This window comes from Rousettus aegyptiacus, unplaced genomic scaffold (genome assembly GCF_014176215.1).
Source record: "Rousettus aegyptiacus isolate mRouAeg1 unplaced genomic scaffold, mRouAeg1.p scaffold_m13_p_9, whole genome shotgun sequence".
In the NCBI taxonomy this organism is placed as follows: domain Eukaryota; kingdom Metazoa; phylum Chordata; class Mammalia; order Chiroptera; family Pteropodidae; genus Rousettus; species Rousettus aegyptiacus.
The window spans coordinates 22392845-22400209 of NW_023416312.1; positions in this window are offsets into that span (position 1 = coordinate 22392845).

Here is a 7365-nt window from a genome sequence, read left to right on the forward strand (position 1 = left end):
AATTGAGTGTTGTCCAACAGGCCAAGCCATAAAGTTGGATGTGCATAGCAGCACTTCATTATCAAATGGAAGGGATACACATGTAATCATGCTTGAGCAGGACCTGAAGGCACAAGTAAGTTGCATTAGGAAATGGTCCAAATGTCCATGGCCTCTAATTTCACTATATTGCTTTCTCTCTTCCAGCCTAGATTTCTGGCCTGATGGAGTGTTTGCTATGATCCTTTGACTGAGGGGGAAAAAAAAAAACACCTCAAGCCTGGTTTACAGATAGTTCTGCATGGCACGCAGGTACCGCGTGAAAGTGAAGTAGTAGTGCTATAGCCCAGAAGGGTAGCAGTGAGGGGAAATCCTCCTAGTAGACAGGACTTTGAATAGTCTACCTGGTTACTCGAATAGACATTTACACTGAACATGGATTTCCCTCCCCTATCCACATATTTCTGCCAAAATTACCACCTATGGTCTTACGGAATACTTTATCCGCTATCATGGTATTCCATATAACATTGCTTCAAATCAAGGAACTCACTTCACAGCAAATGAAGTGAGGCAATGGGCCTATGATCGTGGAATTCACTGGTCTTACTATGTTCCCCACCATACTGAAGCAGGTTAACAGAAGTGGAATGGTCTTTTGAAGACATAGTTATGACACCAGCTAAGAGGCAACACCTTGCAGGGCTGGGCAAGGTCGTCCTGAATACTGTATATGCTTTTGAGTCAGCATCCAATATATAGTGCTGTTTCTACCATAGCCAATATTTACAGATCCATGAGTACAGTGGTGAAAATGGAAGTAGCACTCTTCACTATAACCTCAAATGATTTATTAGCAAACTGTTACTTCTCATCCCTGTGATGCATATGCTCTGCTGATCTAGAGGTCTTAGTGCCAAAGGGAAGAATGCTTTCACCAGGAACCCAACAATTATTCTACTGAAATGGAAGTTGAGACTGCTGCCTGGACAATCTGGGTACCTTGCACTATCAAATGAACAGTTAGTCTGGCTGGGGTTATTAATCCTATCAGAGAGGAATAGTGCTGCTACTACCACACAATAGGGTGAGAATGAGAATATCTGGAAAGCAGGAAATCTTCAAGGGTGCCTCTTAATATTCCCATGTCCTAGAATTAAAGTCAACAGAAAACTACAACAGCCCAATTCAGGCAGGGCTGCTAATATACCAGAGCCTTTGAGAATGAAAATTTGTGTCACCTACCAAGCAAAGAACCATGACCAGCAGCTGAGGTGCTTGTTGACAGCACAAAGAATATGTAATAGTAGAATATGGGAAGAAGGTATTATAAATATCAGTTATGACCATGTGATCATTGCAGAAACAAACATTGCAATGGATATATTTCTTCCATATTTTAATACAAATATGTTTATATATCTATATATCTATATATATCTATATCTATATATATATATCTCAGATATTTTTTCTTTCCTTTCTCATCCTTTTATTATCAAACACAGATGTATTAATAATACTTAATTTTATATATCAGTATTTAAGTTATAATATATCAAAGGAAGTATGTAAATCTGCTTGGAACAGAATAAACATCACCCAAGGACAAAAAAGGAACTTTGCATTCTCTTCTGGGGAAAGGGTTAGCCTTTTTTGACTTAATGAAGGATAGTTGTATCATACTAGGCAGAAGCTGGACTGTGGTTATTGTCTTTATTCAGAGATTAAATATGCTTTAAGGAGATGTGTATGAATGCCAAGTTGACGAGGGGTGGATTTTAATGGCATTATAATGTGTCAACTTGGCTAGGCTGAGCTGTATTTCCCAGAATTCAATCTCTATTTTGTTTCCAGTTAAGATGGGCCACAGGGAAATTCTTGGGAGATTTTGAGGCTGGAAGGGAAACAGTGGCCATTTTGTAGCTCACACATGGTGCTGATTTGCTGACTTACCTCGTTGGTATGAAGCAGCAGCTGGGTCTGAAAGTGATCTGCTTTCCCTGATCCTCCTTCAATTTCTTAGACTCCTAGGCCAGGTGTGTGTGTTTAGTTCTATGACAGAGAACCCCACTTCTGCTGCATACCCTCATCATCAAGGTTAGCAGCAACAAGAATACGAGTTCCAGTTCTTTTTCATGGGGTTCTAGCTTGTGCTTGTTGGGTCCAGCTTGCCCTTGATTGCCCCCTCCACTTTACATTTTTTCCTTCCTTACCGCCTGACCCATGAACTTCAAGCTCTAGCATAGACTCAGAGACAATAGACAGAAAGGAACTGCTCAACAAGCTCCCACAATTGCATAAGAGCAATCCCCTATAACAAATCCATATTGGCCTTATGTAGTATATATTCCTTTCTCTGGTTGAACTTGGACTGATACAGACAAGGAGCCAGTATGGGGAGAAAATGAATTTAGTTTTGAACATGTTAAGATTGTGATGCAGGTGAAACAACAATGTGGAGTTGCCTAGTGCTAAGATAATTTGAAATTCAGTAGGAAAGATGATTAAAGGGGTATAGATTTGAAATGTTTACAAGGAGATGAAAGCTGAAGTCACTTCTCTTAATGAGATTCTTGAAGACATTGGAGAAAAGGGAATAAAAGGGGAAAAAAGAATAAACAATTCGAACTGGAAAATGAAGGAAGCCTTAGCAAACATCGGCTTCTGGATCTTAACAGGAGTCAACTGAGTCCCAAGGACATTTTCTTTTGCCTAATAAAACCTGTTGAAATATATACAAGGGAACATGACCCAGGACTAGAGGCTGATGGAAAATACAACAGTGAGGACACATCAGTTAGATCTTGTGACATAATCTCTTCCTGTAATGATTGAGCCCCAAATTTCAAAGCCCTCATCTTGGGTTGTAATGTGATTTATGACACTAATCTCCCAGACTAACAGAGGAGCAGAGAAGCAGGAGCCCAGGACACTTCTGAGGCAGGAATTCTTTAATGTAATAATGAGGAAAGAGTCCATTTGTATCTCAGAGGCTGTGCATTTGAAAAGGAGTATAGCTAGTGTGGAACTGAGATTTTTTTGTTTCGTTTCGTTTTCTTAATTTCACTTTTATTATTATTTTTTTCAATGAGAAAGAAAATAAAATCCCCCCCACCCTCTCTACCTTTCTCCTTCCCCCTCCCTCCATCCTCTGGAAAACACTAGTTCATTGTCCATGTCCATAAGTCTCTGTTTGTTTGTCCTGTTCATTTGTTGCTTTTAGGTTTATAGCCCACATATAAGTGATATCGTGTGATTTTCAACTTTTTCTGTCTGGCTTATTTCGCTTAATATGATTATCTTGAGGTAAATCCATGTTGTTGCAAATGGCAGTAGTTCATCTCTTCTAATGGTTGAGTAATATTCCATTGTATATATTTACCACAGCTTCTTTATCCAATCATCTAACATAGGACACTTTGTTCACCTCCATGTCCTGGCCATAATGAATAATGCTGCTATGAACATCAGTGTGTGAATATCTTTTCAGATATGGGTTTTCAATTCTTTGGGATAAATAGCCAGTAGAGGGATTGCTGGATCGTATGGTAGATCAATACTTAGCTTTTTGAGGAACCTCTATACTGTTTTCCAGGGACTGAGATATTTTTGCATAAAAACTATCCTCAGAGATATGCCTCCAATCAAACTATTGTAATATTGAGTTCCCAAAGAAAATCCCAGTCCTTGGCACAGTGGGATCCACTCAGAGCCCTGTAGAGGTAGGTCTGGCCCTTTTTCATTTTATTCCCAACAAGATTCTCGGGAGGCCAACTTTGAAGATAGTACAACTGACATCCTACAGAAGGCTGCATCTATTGAAGTGTCACCCCACTCTGTTTTTAATTCCTGCTGATTCTGTTGATATTAGCACATCCTAGGGCCTTTGTCTTTTAGAATGCTGATTCATCCAGAAAGCATCTACTGGAGGTAACAGTGTTGTCACATATTTTAAGTCAAAGAAGGATGTATTAGAGGAGAGGGAAAGCTTTTATTTGCTCTCTTGTAAGCAACCCAAAGATCAGCATCACTGTAAGAATGTAGGCTGGAAAATTAGTCCTGGAAGCTAAAGAAAGGCTTCCAGCTGCAAGAAGAACAGCTAACATGCATCTTCTCTCTGTGCGTGCAAAGTATAGGCCGCCTCTCCCTGTGGTTGTACCCATGCCTTTTCTCCTCTTTTTTCCTCAAGACTTCTCTTGGATCCTGAGAGTTTCTGGCTCACTGTGAGGTCCTCAGGGAGGCCAGAGCACACGCAGAAAACCTGCTGTTTGGCCAGAGCTCTGAGGGCTCCGTCCAAGTACAAAAAAAAGCCAAGTTTAGAACCAATGAGTTAATAGTCCTTCCTGGGTTGCATCATGCTGTTAGTGATAACTAATCAAATGCTTCATTTAGTAAAATCCTGTTGGATTTTTTTGTTCCAAGTGCTTTTCAAGGATCAACCTTTCTCTGACCCCAACAAATGGCCAAAGAAAAGTTGATGCATGGAAAAGTTACAAGACTTGCACAAAGGCCCACAAGAGTTGAACATGTCTGAGCTGAATAAAGATTCTGAGTTATCAGCATTGGGATTCTACAGTAATATTTTTCAGCTGCTTGAAGCTTTCCTGCATTTCTCTGGTTTTTCTCTATGTTGGAGTGGGTCCAATTTCTGTTTATCAGAACAGATAAGATACAGGCGCTTTCCCCTTTTGCCTCATGTTCCCTTCTCTTTAAAAAAATACACAATGACGTTTCTCCTGAGTGTATATTATGGTTCAATGAAACCCAATGTTTGGCATATCTTATTCTCAAATAGATTCTATTGTATGATGGTCATATTATATAATTTTCTTCCAATTCTTCTTTTCCCTTCCAAAAATGTTGTCTAAGCTCTCTGCCTCCATAAACCTACTCCAATCCAGGTCTCCCCGCATTGCTCCTCTGAAGTAATTCTTGCTGTCATAATCTGCATGTCATTTGTGCCAACAGATATATTTCAATTGTCATCTTCATACACTTCTCAGAAGCATTCAACAGTAGTGACTACTTGTCGCTTCTAGTAACGTTAACAATCTTTATCTTCTAGGACATCACACTATCATGCCTTCAACCTCTTTAAATGCTTAGTCTCTTTGGCCACCCATCAGTCTCTGGAAAACCACTGAGATTTGAATTCCATGAGAATCTCTATACACACTCCCTAGGTGGCCTCATTCACACATGGAACTTTAATTACCAGCTAAACACTGAGAATCTGTATCTTTTGGCTTTCCTATGTGTTCTTAACCCTACTATATAACTTGTCTTGACTGTTGAAATGCACCTCTAAATCCACATATGCTGAATAGATTCAGGACCTCTATCTAACATGCAAACCTAATTATCCTCTAATATTATCTGTCTCTGTGACCGGCACCACTACTCATAATTGACTCCTTCCTTCCATTTCACCCAACCCAAACCCTAATTGCAGTTGATTTTTCTCATTATGCTCCTTGAATTCTGTCATGCTGCTCCATCTTCATTGCCACCCATTGGATTCTTATCAATGACTTTCTTAGCAGTCTCCTACATCCACGCCTGTCTCTCCTGCAACCTCAGTATACTCACCACTTGTAGCTGGAACAAACTCACTCACCAGCTTAAAATTCTTCGAGCGATTACTGGTACAGGTAGATGAAGGAACAAGATTTTGAGCATAGCATACAAGGTTCTGTTGATCTTCACCCTCAACTATCACCACCCTTCCCATCACTCCTTATACTGCAGTCACATGGTCTTCTTCTTCTTCTTTTTTTTTGGTCTGTGCTCTGTTCTTTTCTGTTTCAGTATCTTTGCACAAACTCTTCCTTCTGCCTGTTTTTTCCTACTCCTTATTCTAGGTAACATCTCCTTATTTTCAGATCTTATTTTAAAATGACAGTTCATGGAAGCTTTCCAAGACTTCCTAGGGTTTCTTCTTACTTGCATCCTAAGCATCCTAGCCAAGGAGGAGTAGTTGAAGCAACAGGCAACAAGGCATATGTACAAGCAAACACAAAGAAAGCATTAATGAAACCTAGATCCTGGCAGCATATGGGGTATGATGATGACTTCTTTTTTATGGTCACCACAACCTTGCTTTTAGAATGGCCAAATAAATTAGTTGGGACCAATATTCTGGCAAATATTTTAAGTTACTGATGTGGTAGATATGTGTTTTGTGATAGTCCAATACCTTTTCCAAATGGCACCCCAATTTCTTTCTAAGGAGCTTCCTCTTCCTATTTTGAAAAATCTGGTGATATTAGAAATTTAAATGGCTCCTTTTCCAACTCTGAACACCCAAGAGGGTTTAAGGAGGTAATGTCCATCTGATTCTTCCTTATTTGCCCAATACAGTGTAAGGCAAGCACACCTTTTCTTGGTCATTTGGACCTCGAATCTAGGACAAGTGACAGAAAATGATTTCCCTGTGCACTCTAACCCCACCCAAAGCTGCATTCCTTTTGCTTGTTTTCAAATCTTTTTCTTCTGCCTTCCTGCCAATATAGGATACTCCTGATATCCATCTCACTTTCCACAAATACCCAGTCTTTCTCTTTAACAACAGAGTTCCTGAACTTTAGCTAGGTACTTGGATTCCCAGCTCTGGGTGATATTTCAGCCTCTTTTGCAATTTCATGTGGTTAGGAGACTAAGTTCTGGTCATTGGATGTAAGTAGAAGTAATGTATGCTAGTTCCAATTTGTGTCCTTACAAAGGAAAGTTCATGTGCTCTCCTGAGTCTTTCCGTTTAATCTTGGCTGAGAGGTTATGAGAACTGGACACAAGCCATCATGATCCATGAAATAAATGGAAGCTCCATATCGAGCATTACAAAACAGTTTTACTAGCCTTGGACTGTACATTTTAAAATTGTGATCTTAGAGAGAAACATGTACCTTGAATAAACTACTAAATAATGGTTCTGTGTCACAGCATCATGTCATGTGCCTGAATTACATAATTTCCAATAAGTTCTTAATTTATGATCAAACTTATCTAATATGTCTAATAAATTAATATTAATAATATAAAAATGTTAATAAAATTAAAACTTTTGTGGGATTTTGAAGTCCAAATATTGGTGGGCATAAAAGGTTTAAACAGTTTTTCAGTCAAGAGAAGTTACTGCTGACACTGGAACATTTATAGTGTAAGACAGGAACAGTCATGGTATTTGTATTTCCATAAAGCTAAAGAACCATTTTCATCTTGGATCCAATCTAGAAATTATTTTTCCTCCCAAAGCCTAACTTGGATAAAACACTCTCCTTCACCAATGTGGAGCAGAAGCCATAGGAGGAGAATACTGCATTTCCACTGAACAGAGAACAGAGCCACAGCGCAGAGAATGTGATCTTATTTCCAGCATTGTATGAT